This window comes from Sciurus vulgaris (assembly GCF_902686455.1).
Source record: "Sciurus vulgaris genome assembly, chromosome: 5".
NCBI lineage: Eukaryota > Metazoa > Chordata > Mammalia > Rodentia > Sciuridae > Sciurus > Sciurus vulgaris.
In genome coordinates this window covers 48,911,200-48,925,344 of record NC_136465.1, presented here as the reverse complement: position 1 = coordinate 48,925,344, position 14,145 = coordinate 48,911,200, and the positions used below count along the sequence as shown (strand labels likewise).

The following is a 14,145-nucleotide window of genomic DNA, read 5'->3' as shown; positions in this document are numbered from 1 at the left end:
AGCTCAGGAGGCTCAGGCAGGAGGATCTTGAGTTCAAAGCCACCCTCAGCAAAAGTGAGGTGCTAAGCAACTCAGTGAGTCTAAATAAAACACAAAATAGGGCTGGGGATGTGGCTCAGTGGTCGAGTGTCCCTGAGTTCAGTTCCCGGTACCAAAAAAAAAAAATGTTAATTTAACTATGGTGGTCAAGGTAGGCCTTTACGAGGTGATTAGGATTAGACGGAGTAACAATATGAAGTCCCAATTATTAAATACACCAGGTTTTGTGATAGTGAGAAAGGGACCTGAACACCCACATATACCACTTCCCCATTTCTTATCATGTTAAGTTCTACACCACTATGGGACTCTGCCAGCAAGGCAATAACCAGATGTAGCCCTTGACCTTGAATTTCCAGAACAGTAAGCCAAAATAAACCTCTTTTCTTTAAAATTTACCAAGTCTGAGGTATTATGCTGTTTGCATCAGGAAATGAACTAAGACAGTGGGTGTCATAGATTCTTTCCTCTATGTGCAAATGAATGCAAAGACCAGTTTTTATATAATTCAGGTTATACTTGTTATTCTACAATGTTCCCCCTCTTTTAAAATCCCTTTTCTATGTCTGCAAACTTGCAAATTGTACATAGCCTGGTAGAGATGTTTCAGACTTTAAGCCTAATTCCTCTCAGGAAGGGCAAATTCAGTGCTAGATGCTGGACAAAGACTGATCAATGTTTACTGTCATATGGCTGTAGTCTTATCGCTTTCTTTTTTCTTCCACTGTTTATTAAGGGGTCACTTAAATGCTATCCTAAAACAATAGGAAAAACAATTTACCTTAACTTCTGAAGCTCTTTCTGTGCATGTTCAATCATATGAACTAGATTTTCATTATATACTTTCCAGGCATTACATCCATGCTGGGACATTAGTTCCAGATTCTCAATTCGAACTGCCTGATGTTCTAACTGGGCCATAGAATTGTTTACACATTCTTGCCATGCAGTAATGTCATTTTTTTGACCCAAGGAAGGGGCTGGAAGTTCATATCGTTTCATACTGAGCAATTCAATTGGTTGACGAGCAGCCAGTCTTTCAAATTCATTTCTCATTATGTCAGTTTCAAATGCAGAATAATCCGGGGCTGTCAGGTAGCTCAGGTAATTCTTGGTAGGTCGGTATCTGCGAGTTTCCTCCTCCGCCAACGCTGCAGCCCCTTCTCGCACGCCAGGAGCTTCATAACCTTGATCAAAATACGGAAGCGCATCCACCACAACCTAGCCGGCCACCAACCCCGTGCCCGCCATTGCAGGGACCTAAGGTTCGCTTGCGTTTTCTGAGTCTGCGCAGGTTCAGTCCCCTCCAAATGATTTTTAATGGTTGTATGTTCTCAATCTTATTTAAAGTACCCATGGCATTGCATGACAGAAATAAAAAGGAAATGGAAAAAAATAATCTCATTACCTGCAGTAGCACTATCGTAACTATAGTGCTGTTTTAAAATGGAGCATGGAATTAATAATGAAAATATTAATTACGGAACAATAAACTTCCTCTTTTTTAAAGTTGTAAAAAGAGGCACAGAAGTTAATGCAGATGATAGTGGGTTCTGCTGTTGAAAATTACCAGTAACAGATAATACTTGAGGACTTTCTGTATTCAGTTTAGCAGACTATTAAGTATATAATCAGGGTTGCTGCTGGTCTTTCCCAGAGCCCTTGTTATCAATTAGAAAATGATGTCCCTCTGGTCAGATGCAGCCTGTGGAGCATGCCCTGGGGATCAGAGATCCAGAGTTGTTCAGTTCTTAAGCCTCCTCAGGCCGGAGCCTTTGTGCAGTACACAACATGTACACTCTTCTGTGGTGGCCTTGTCTATAGAAGTAAAGAAACTAAGGAACAGATCAATAAACTATGGTATATCCACGTGATGGAATATTAGAAAGTTATCAAAATCATCTTGAAAGATACTCAATATTTAAACTATCCTTTAGGGCTGGGGATGTAGCTCAGTTGGTAGAGTGATTACCTCACAAACACAAGGCCCTGGTTTCAATTCCCAGCACTGCAAAAAAACAAACAAACAAACAAACAAACAAAAAAACTATCCTTTAAATATTCATGATGTAATGTTAACCTAGAAACATAAATCACAAAGACAAAAATACAATGTGATCTCAACTTCAGGAGCAAATTGTTAGCTGTCAATAAGATGAGAAAAGATACACCAAACCATTAAGAATTATTATCTCCAGACTATACCATTATGGTAAAATATTTTTCTATCAATAAATTTCTGCATTTGAAAAATTTTCTTCAGTGAGTACAAATTACTGCATAATAAAAATGAATTATAAATAATAAAGAATTATCTATAATCCCATCTACTTTTAATTAAGATATATTATCATCTAGTTACTTTTTTTATTTGCAGTGCTGGGGATCAAATTCGGGTGTTTTAGGCAGTTTTTCACTACTGTGACTAAAAGACCTGACAATTTTAGAGAAGGAAACGTTTATTTAGGGGCTCATGGTTTCAGAGACCTCAGTCCATAGAAGGCCGGCTCCATTCCTTAAGGCTGGAGGTGAGGCAGAACATCATGGCGGAAGAGTGTGGTAGAGGAAAGCAGCTCAAGACATGAAGATCAGGAAGTAGAGAGGGAAGCTAAGCTCAGATCACCAAATATATACCCCAAAGGCATGCCCCCAGGGACCCAGCTCCTCCAGCCACTTCATACCTGCCTATAGTTATCACTCAAATAATCCCTTTTAGGGGATTAATCCACTGATTGGGTTAAGATTGTCATAATTCAATCACTTCACCTTTACACCTTTTTGCATTGTCTCACCCATGAACTTTTGGGGGACAACCTCACATCCAAACCATATCAGCAGAGCTTCTTCCATGCTTCTGCCACAGAGCCACAACCCCAGTTATTTATTTTATTCTAAAATCTTCCCAATTAAGACATATCAAGAGGTTAAAGCAACAAGACATGGTTGATTATTTCTCTAAGGTGTGATCTCCTTAAGGACAGGGAAGGAATATACGGCATTTTAATCAAGAAAAACAGGATAGTTGAAAGCAGGGCATAAAAGTTCACCTTCTGTCTCCAGTAGCCCTCAGTATATGTCCTTGGGGAAATTATTTAACCTCTGTGATTTTTTTTTTTTTTTTTTTTTTTTTTTTTTTTTGTGGTGCTGGGAATCAAACCCAGGGCCTTGTGTTTGCGAGGCGAGCACTCTACCAACTGAGCTATCTCCCCAGCCCCTTCTTTTCTCTTTTTAACTGATGGGACTAACCATTCCTACCATAAAGTCTACTACAAGCATAAAATGAATTCATGGGCCCAAAGCTCACAGTACAGGACTTGGTACTTTTTATGTGCATAATAATCAGTCCTGTTATCATGGTCCTGTCCACCATACCCATCTCCTGGCCCACTGCCTCGCACATACTCAGGGTTGAATGAATGATACAATCAGTGGGTTGCTGTAGACTTAGTGGAAGCCTGGCCACATGGAAAGAGAAATCTAAAACGTTTCATGGCTGGATAAGCTTCCAGGAATTGCTTTCTTAGAATAGACCCCAGATCTCATCTCCACTTTCATGTGATTGGATGGCTTATCATGTGTCCTGACATTTCTTTTCAGCCTCACAGGGCTCTACACTGTTCACGGTAGACATTTAAATGCAGGATTCTCTCTAGCTAGAAAGGGAACTCAGGGCTGCAGGAAGAATCCAGACTTAAGACCTGTATACGTGAGTTGCTTAGGGCCTCACTAAATTGCTGAGGCTGACTTTGAAGGCTCCTGTCTCAGCCTCCCAAGGTTCTGGGATTATAGTTGTATGCCACCTTGCGCGGCACATTTTAGAATTTTGATTTTTTTATTGTAGTACTGGGGATTGAACCCAGGAGTACTCTACCACTGAACTATATTCACAGAACAGCCCTTTTTAGTTTTTATTTTGAGATAGGGTCTCACTAAATTGCAGAGACTGGTTGGGTGCACACCTGTAATCCCAGAGACTTGGGAGGCTGGGTCAAGAGGATTGCAAGGTTGAGGTCAGTCTTAACAACTTAGCAAGACCCTGTTAAAAATAAAAAGACTGGGGGTATAGCACAGTGGTAAATCACCCCCGGGTTCAATCCCTCCGTATCAAAAAAAGTTACTGGGGCCAGTTTTGGATTTGCAATCCTCCTGCCTCAGTCTCCCAAGTAGCTGGGATTATGGGTGTGTGCCACCACACCAGCTACTGACTGATGTTTGATGACATGTATGCAACATTCTGTATGATACTTCATGAAGAATAGCTTCTCTGCCCTATTCCTCCACCCCTCAGTTCTACCTGTTTCTTCTTCCCCTCAATCCTCTGTAATCAGATCTTTTTATCATCCTCATGGGTTTGCCTTTTCTAGAATGCTTTATACTTAGAATCAAATCACATGTATTTAAAATTGTCTGAAATGTGCATTTAAGGTCTCTCCATGTCTTCATGGATTTTTTTTTTTTAGTGCTAAATAATATTCCATTCTCAAGAGATACCACAGGTGTATCCATTCACCTACCGACAGACACCTTGGTTGCTTCAAGTTTTGGCAGTTATGAATAAAGCACTATAAACATAAAAAAGAGAGAGAGAGAGAGAGAGAGTCTGTATCCATCACCAGGATCAGCCACTCTTGGATGAACAATAACAATAATGACAAACACAGAGCATTTTTGAGATGCCAGGCACTATTATAAGTTCTTTATTTATGCCAAGCTCTTTAACACATGAGGACCTGCACTGGGAACTAATAGGCAGGACCTCTGTGAGGTTCCACAGGGAAAGGATTTTTTTTAGTGACATCATTAACATCACGACTTCTCCATCAAGTGGATATATCTCTCATGTGGGGTCAGGATGCCTTGATGGAAAAGACTCACAAAAAGTTAAGTAAGCACTTTTGGACCATAATCTACCTTTCATAGTTTAAGAGGTTTCAAGGCTAGACTTCTACTCAGGCACAGTTTTGACATATTTTACATCATCTGTTTTTTCTAACTCTTTTACAACAGTTTGACTTATGCTCATTTTGAAAGCACTGGTTAATCTGGAAGAGAGTGCTTACCACTAAGGGCCACAACCAGGGCTGTGCCCCACCCAGCCTGACTCCCTCCAGCTGAGGGCAAATTACAGAAGGGGCAGCCCTGCTGCCACGTCCCAGGAAGGACTGTAGTAGTGACAGTCAGGGCTGGGTGATTGCAGCTAAGCAAAGGGCCCTCTTCACTTGCCTGAGACTCTCCCAAGATTCTGTGTAAAATGCTGTATCATTAATCATTCACTTTCCTGTGGAGAGGGTTCCTCGACTGCATAAACTACAAGCCTTAACATCACCTGGTTGGACCACTGGTGACCAGGCAAATCCAATGAGAGCCCCAGAGGACAAACTGGCAGAGGCTTTGGGGTCTGGCTCCTTGAAGGTTCTGGTCTCCACTGGAAGGTTTGGTATTGTTTTGAGGGTTTGGAGTTGTTTCCATACAAACCCCAACGTGACCAGAAGGTATTTTTCAATTTTCACTATCTTATTCATCAATGACTGATTCCTGCACAAAGCAAAAATGGTTTCTTTAGCAACAGGTCAACCCTCCTTTCAGGTCATCCTGAAAGAGGTAATGATGTAGGACTGGAGCCTCACATAACGACCTTGGGCCCGGGTGCAGCTCAGTGGTGTGGCCCATGCTCAGCATGCAAGAGGCCCTGGGTTCAGTTGCCAGTACTGCAATAAATAAATAAATTGTAGTAACAGAATACAAACAGCTTCACCCCAGGAAAACAAGAGAAAGAAGGCAGTGCCTCTAATAGCCAAGTGCTCTTTGCCTGTAACACCAAGGTCACCCTTTTCCTTAGAAGGAACTCAGTTAGGAAGTGGATTCTTTAGGAACTGATTCTAAGAAGGTGGTATCAAATATGATAGCTTGTTAGCATATCGCTGGTTAGCATATCACTAGTTGCTCTTCCTATGGGAGATACTGCACTGGGTTTGTGTCTTAGGGGATGAGGGAGGGGACTGGCAAACATCTCAGGATAACAAACAAACAAAATCCTGCAAGGGATTGCTCAAAACACAAGGTCTTCATTTACATTGATTTCTTAACATGCCCTTGGCTTTGGAATGTTCTGAGACAATTCTAGTTCTGCCTTTAAGCATCCTAGCGGCTAACATTCAATGGTACAGAAAAGGACACAGAGACAAACCCACATAAATATAGTTTTCTCATACTAGACAAAGGTGCCAAAAACATTCAAGGGGGAAAAGACAGCCTGTTCAACAAATGGTGCTGGCAAAACTGGAAATTCACATGCAGCAAAATGAAATTAAACCCCTATCTCTCATCCTGCACAAAACTCAATTCAAAATGGATCAAGGACCTAGGAATTAAACCAGAGAACCTGCACCAAATAGAAGAAAAAGTAGGCCCAAATCTTTATCTGTTGGCTTAGGATCAGACTTCCTTAACAAGACTCCCATAGCACAAGCAATAAAAGCAGGAATCAATAACTGGGATATATTAAAGCTAAAAAGCTTTTTCTCAGCAAAGGAAACAATCAACAATGTAAAGAGAGAGCTTACTGAGTGGGAGAAAATCTTTACCATATGCATGTCAGATAGAGCACTAATCTCCAGAATTTTATAAAGAAACTCAAAAAACTTTACCCCAAGAATACATATAACCCAGTCAATAAATGGGCTAAGGAAATTAGTGGACATTTCACAAAAGATCTATAAGCAATCAAAAGATATATGAAAAAATGTTCAACGTCTCTAGTTATATGAGAAATGCAAATCAAAATTACCCTAAGATTTCATCTCACCCCAATTAGAATGACTATTATCAAGAATAAAAGGAACAATAGGTGTTGGCAAGGTTGTGGGGGAAAAGGTACACTCATATATTGCTGGTGGGGTTGAACTGGTGCAGCCACTCTGGAAAGCAGTGTGGAGATTCCTCAGAAAACTTGGAATGGACCCAGTTATCCCACTTGTCAGTTTATACCCAAAGGACTTAAAATTAGCATACTACAGTAACAAAGCCATATCAATGTTTATAGCAGCTCAATTCACAATAGCTAGATTGTGAAGTCTGTAAGGAATCTGGCTTCCCCCACCACCTGTCAATCTGCGTTTGCCCGCCTCTCACGTTACAGGAATTTCCAGTACTATAATCTTCCTGCCTCCCACTTTACATCCTAATATGTCATTGGTCCACCAGTCAGTCTGTAAGAATTCTCCTCCGCGATTGGTTCCTCTCAGCCCGCGAAATTCCTATGTCTGAGAGAAACCTTGCACCATGTTTCTCTTTTCTTTCTTCCCCTTCCCCGTGGAGACATGAATAGTCTGCGCAAAATAAAGGTTCCTTGTGTGAGACCTGTATCTGTGGAGCGTTTCTGGGAGCTAGCGACACCTAACAAAGTCAACCTAGATTCTCTTCAATAGATGAATGGATAAAGAAATTGTGGTATATATACACAATGAAATATTATTCAGCCATAAAGAAGAATAAAATTATGGCATTTGCAGATAAATGGATGGAGTTGGAAAATATGCTAAGTGAAATAAGCCAATCCCCAAAAACCAAAGACTGAATGTTTTCTTTCATAAGTGGATGATGATACATAATGGGGAGTGGGGGTAAGGGAAGAATGGAGGAAAGATGGATTGTGTAGAGGAAAATGAAGGATGGGTAGGGGGTTGGGGGAAGGAAAGATAATGTAATGAGACAAATATCATTATCCTATGTACATGTATGGTTACACAAAAAGTGTGACTCTACTTTGTGTGCAATCAGAGAAATGAAAATTATATTCAATTTGTGTACAATGAATCAAAAAATAATTTTAAAAAATAAGAGGGTCTTACTCAGAAAAAGCATTTTTTATATTCAGCATTATTATAGTTACATATTTTATGTACCCAAGAAAGTACAGCTAAGTAGTAGCAACATAATAGCACAGTTATATGAGTACAATGTTTCCCCAAGTATTCTTCAATATACATGGTTATTTTAGTCAGATTTTCATTACTGTGACAAAATGCCTGAGAAAATCAACTTAGAAGAGAAAGACTTATTTTGGCTTATGATCTTCAGAGATTTCAGTTCATGGTTGTTGTTATGGGTAATAACTGTAGGTAGGTGAGGCAATGCTAGAGGAAGCAGGTCACCATGAGTGTGCCTCTGTGGATTACATCTTATCCCTCTGACTCCTCTCCTCCCTCACTCTTATTCTGCTTCCCAGCTGCCAGAGCAACCCTCCTGCTCCAGGTCATGATGCTGTGCCTTGCCTGTGGAGTTGGCTGACCGTGGACTGAACCCCTGAAACTGTGAGCCCAGAAAAAAACTTTTGCTCCTCTAAGTTGTTCTTTTCAGGTATTTGGGTTACAGCGATGCAAAGCTTGCTACCACAGCTGACTGGCTGCAACGTGTCTGGGCCTTTGGTGAGGCAGTGCACAGTGGCAGAAGGGCATGGCAGGGTGGGGCAAAGCTACTCACCTCACTGCACAGGGCAGCGGAGGGCAGGAGGGGAGAGAAGGGGCTGGGGACAACACACACCCTTCCAAGCCTCATTCTAGGCCCCACTTCTCAAATTCTACCACCTCCTGATAATCCATTTAATTATCAGATCAATTTACTGATTAAAATCAGGACACGCCTAATCCAGTCACTTCCCTCAAAGCCCCACCTTTGCATATTGGAGACCAAGCCTTCAGCACATGAGCCTTTGGGAGACATTCCAGGGCCAAATTATAGCAATGGGTTTTTTTTTTTTTTTTTAATTAATTAATTTATTTATTTCTTAATTAATTAATTAAATTATTTATTTATTTACTTATGGTTCTGGGGATGGAACCCACATCCTTGCACATGCTAACCATGCACTTTACTAATGTACTACCTATAAATTACTATAAAGTAATACCCAGCTCCAGAGGTTACTTTATAATATAAAAGGGACATTATAAACTGGGAGTGGCATTCTGTTAGTGGTTTTATCCCCAGGACTTGGCCTCCTGGAAAGCACCCCATATATACTATTTGAAAGGAATAATCCATGACTGAAATGAGAATATTGGTATTGCTCATCAGTACTAAGCAGAATCCACCAAAGCTGCAAGAACCCCTTGGTAGAAGACTGCTGCTCTCCTCATGCTGTTTGCAGTAGACTTTTTCTCTGTATCATTATTATTTCCCTGCCATCGTTATTGGTCCAGTAAAAACATAAAAATCTGGAGAATACACTATAACGTTGTTTAAAGCCACCCTAGGGTCCCATCTGGGATAACTTTACCCTGTTTAGTTATGTAAATACCGAATCCTGAGGAGAGAGGAAACACCTGTCTTTGAGTGGGGGTGGGGAGAACAGCAAGGTTTGTGAAAAAAAAAATTTTTTTTTTTATCTTGCTAAGTGACTGAGGTCCCCGCCCTGGGGATAGGAGCCAAAGCTGACTTCAACAAGTTTTTAATCAGTGTGTCTTTTCTCTGCCTGTCGGCTTTGTCCTCTTACACCGTTCTCGCTCCACATGCTCCTCTGCCTTCAGTTCATTTCTCCCCATCTCTGCCTTAGGCCTGCAGCTGAGAATGGACAGCTGAGGGGCTCTTCCAGGTCCCACCAAGAGAAGATAGTCACAAACAATGCAGGTTAAGAATGACAAGGCCGAAAACCTCTTGATGGTAACTCCTGGGATTCAGCAGAATCTTGCATATACCAGTCAAACCACAGAGTGGCCCCAGGCATGACTTAGGTCAGTCCCTGGTTTTTATAAAGGAAAACTGCCACCCAAGGGTTGTCCAAGGACTTTGTGGCAGCACTAACTGAAAGCCCAAATGCCTGCCTACTTCCTTTAGTTCCAGGTAGCAAGGGACTGATATCAATCCTGAGGGACTCAGAAATAGGCCTTCCCTGTGGTTCAGTGGGTGTTCAGGTATCTGACAGAGACTCTGGATGGCCTTTTCCAATCTCCAAGGTCATCTGTCACAGATATGCACAAGTGCTACTGACTAGGTGCTTATCAAGTAGCATGCTGATAACCTAAGAACTCACCGTAGGACAAACCTCCTTGCAAAGACCTGGTATACTGTATTTTCCCAAATGCTCACACAGTATCCAGAGACTGAGGCTATTGTGGAATTTCTCCATCAAGAGGAAGAGGTAGAGTCTATGTCCTCTGCCTTTAGCTGGGTGGGCCTTTGTCATGACCTGGTCCAATAAAGTGTCACAGAAATGATGCTGCAAGACCTCTGTGGATGGACAAAAAAAAAAATGAGATTGTTCTTGTTCTATGCTCTTATGCTCTCCCCCCATTTCTCTCTCTCTCTCTCTCTCTCTCTCTCTCTCGACTTTGTACTTCTGAGCTTCCATATAGAAATCAGACTGCTCTGTCATGTAGAGACAGAGGAAAACAGAGATGTCTCTTCTGGCCCTGACTGTTAGTTCTTTCTAGCCCCAGAGCCAGAAGTATGAGTAAGTGAGTCTTCAAGTGATTTCAGTCCCAGTTTCTGTCTGACTGCAACTGCAGGAAAAACCCCAATGAGTGCCAAGGATAGGACAAAGGCACAGTGTGGCTTATGGAGAAGAATGTGGGCTGGGGTAAAAAATGTCTTCACAGAGGAGGTGAAAGAATGGACATTTTTTTAAGCTGTTTTATCTCAACTCCCTAAGGTCTCCCTCCCAGTGACGGGAACAAAGCCCTTAAAGCTGTTCCAGGAATCAGCCCCAAACAGAGAGTAAAAGGGTAAATTGAGCCAGATAGCCAGATAGTGCTCAAAAAGTAGGATTACCAGAAACTATTGACCAGAATCTACGCCCTGTTGTAAAACATTGTGAAACATGTTGTATGTTATCAGCAAACCCAGACCCCCTTTGAAATTTCCCGGCAGCTTTGTCCCCCTTTTCCCCCTTTCATGTGTGACCCCTCCCGATGTGTGGTTTCTGCCTTTATAAACCTACAAGATTTTCTGCTAGGGACTCCACTCCTCGAGTTGGGTCCCAGAGCGCTGGAATAAACACCTCTTGCGGTTTGCATCAAGTGACGCCTCCTGCGGTTGATTGGGGTTGCCGTCGACCCATGGGACAGAGTTGGGGTTTCCTTTTTGGGGGCCTTACAGAGGTACAACTTGAGTGGTGACTTGAGGATTGACACCTGTGCACACCAGCTGGACACTGGAAGAGGCTATCCAGGCACAGGTGACAGCATACAAGGAGGGCAACAGCCACATGAAGGTGCAAGGAGGCCCAGGGTTGGAAATGAAGGACTTCATCTGCAGATTCGACGAGCATGATCTGATTTTTGAGAAAGATGATTCTGACTACAATGGACTGCTGAGGTTGAGGTGGCTGGAAGAACCGTAGTAATACTACGGAAACAGTTCAGGTGAGAGATGATCCAAGTCCAAATTAAGGCAGCAGCCTTTGGGATGGAGAGAAGGTGGTGGTAAGGAAAAGAGAAGTCCTTGAAGGACTCAGCATCTGTGAGGGGTGAGAGAGAAGCCTAAGGTGGATCCAGATTTGTAGCTCAGGCAACAGGATGGCGCCATGCACTAAGCCTTAGCTGGCAAACTGTGCAGACTGGGAAGGGCAGGGGACTCTCGCTTTCTCCACCTGTGTGCATGCTCCCCAGGGGGATGCTCAGGCGACGGGAGGGTGTACAGGTCCCATTGGCAATGAAGGCATTTTCAAATCCAGAAGATGGATGAGCATTGTAAATCCAGTGAGAAAGGAAGAGGGCAATAACGGAATCCAGAGGACCACCGCCCCTTGGGGAGAGGGCACAGGCAACAGATCTGGGAAACAAGAATGGAAAGAACCAAAGAAGAGGAAACAAGCCCAGAACCCCAGAACAATGAGTTTATCCACCCCTGGGCTAAAGAAGTGAGTTCCAAAGGAAGGTCATTGCTGGGTGCCAGACGCGTACCTGGACTTGCTGTCTTTCCTTGTCTATTCAGTGCATGACATTTGAGGAAATAAATGCACAGGCCAGCATGAGACCCTGAGCTCTGGCTTTATCACTTAGGGGCAATAATAACTGTTACATTTTTATTGTCTTTAATCCACTGACTTCAAAGGTTTTGATCAGAATTTCACTTAATTCTTTAGGTATTCATCAGAATTTTCAGTAAGAACACACTTAAGAGGCAGGAATCAGAGAACTGTAGCCTTTGGATGTGGCCCAATTGATACAGTAACTAGATTCATAGGTATTTCCAAATTCCTCGTGGGCACAAAGTATCAGAAAACTTGCACATTTTTTTTAGAATACGAAGAAATCCTGAGAACTGCCAGCATTTCTTTAATATTGATGGTTCCCGTCCTGGAAAGTTGGGACTTTGAAAGCATCTTAGATGTCATCAACTCTGACTTCTTAAAACTTATAGGTGGTGTCATTATAAGGCAGGGACCAGAGGGTTGTAATTCAACTGGAAGCAAAGCAAGTATGGGAAACTTGAGTCTATGCAGAGCTGACCTGTAGATGCCTATAAATTATTGATGAGAACTCAGCCAGATATATTTGGGGGTAAAGGTGGGTTGGTTGAAGATGAATCATAGACTTTCTCTCAGCTAAAGTTCTGGGGCCAGGACTCTCATTTTCCAGATGAGGAAACAAAGGACAGTAGAGGTTAAACCACTTGCTCAAGGTCAAATCTAAGCTAGAGCCAGAGGTGAGATGATTCCTGGGGCTGAACCATTGTGTGCGTGTGTCCTTCTGCCCAGCTATCTCCAGACCATGTCTGGTTTTATTTTATGTGTCTTATGTCAAATGTCATGAATATGGAAAGCAGAAGATATTGTTCTATGTTGACAAGTGTTTTTCCAACATCAGCAGCCACTCGTATTTAGGGATTTCTTTACAAAATTTTCCAGTGTCTACCAAGTACAATTGTGGAATTGCAAACGAAATTTTGCCTATGGGTCAATCTAATACATCTTCGAAATTATGTACCTATTGTTTTCTTAAAACAGGTTAGAAAAACGAAATTAAATTTTATCCATGGAGAGCATGTAATTGTGAACTGCTTCCCCAAATCTACTTTCTTTTTCTGGAGACAGACTGTGGCGTCACAGTGGGTACTTAGGAATTCAGCAATTAAAATCCAAACATCACCCCTCCCCCGCTCCCAGTACAGCCCTCTCCTCTGCAGGGAGCTGAATGTCAGCATTTACTTGCAAGCCTGCACTCCTGGTTGTTCCCTGGGGCTCCCCTAAAATTTCTCCATGGTCCACAAGATCTCCCATTTTCTTAGCTCAGCTGGCTTTTTTCCAAGCTTCATTCTCTTCTGCCTCTCCAGTGTTCAAAATGGCTCTTACCTATCCTCTCAGACAAATCTTTCTGGACTTTCATGAGACAAGGATAACAAAAAGTTGTTTTCTCATGGGCTGAATCTGATGCACTGGGAATGCTTCCTGAAGCCTAATGTTGAGAAGGATTTTGAGACAAGTCCTTAGATATATATGCAAAAAAAATTGTCATGATTGATTAGTGATCTCTGCAGCAGGCAGACCCGGGAAGGGTATGAGCTGGTGGATCTGGTACTTGCCATTACATTGATAAGTGCTTTTCTCAATTGTCTCCTTCTTTTTCTTTTTAATCCTGCAAATACTGGTCTTTTCCAAAGACTTAGCAAAGTGTCTGGTACAGAGTAAATACTCAGTAATTATTAGTTGATTTTTCCATTTGTTTAATCTCTCCCTTAAAAAAATCATTTATAATTTCTTCCATTGTATCAATTTACTACTGCCACATACCTAGCTCTTCAATTTATATCCCTTGACCTGAATGTTCACCTATTTGATAGGCAGCTCTCTTTGGACAGCACAGCAGCCCTTCAAATGCAAAGTTTCTGAAACAAAATTAACTTTTTCCAGAATAATGGAGGAACTTTGGATTACATAGAGGGAAATGAGAGGGAGGAGGGGGGCGGGGTATGAAAAATGGTGGAATTGAAGCCAGAATTGGGGACAGGCAGTTAGTGTAGAATGGAATGTCAAGGACCTGCAGAACCCATTGATAACCAAATTTACCTGCCCTTTTCAGGGACTACAGGCAAGGGGATGCTAATTAATGCCCCCTGGGCCCTTACCTGCCTGAATCACCTTGGCCCTCCCCCTGCCCATTGCTTCTC

General features: G+C 42.1%; 1 pseudogene across 1 annotated transcript; it reads right to left on the bottom strand.

The window, feature by feature from the left end:
• Positions 1-816: 816 nt before the first annotated feature.
• On the bottom strand, positions 817-1,290 carry LOC306661463 (pre-mRNA-splicing factor SPF27-like; annotated as a pseudogene). The gene has a single exon. The product of its transcript is annotated as a pre-mRNA-splicing factor SPF27-like (transcript).
• Between the last annotated feature and the right edge of the window lie 12,855 nt (positions 1,291-14,145).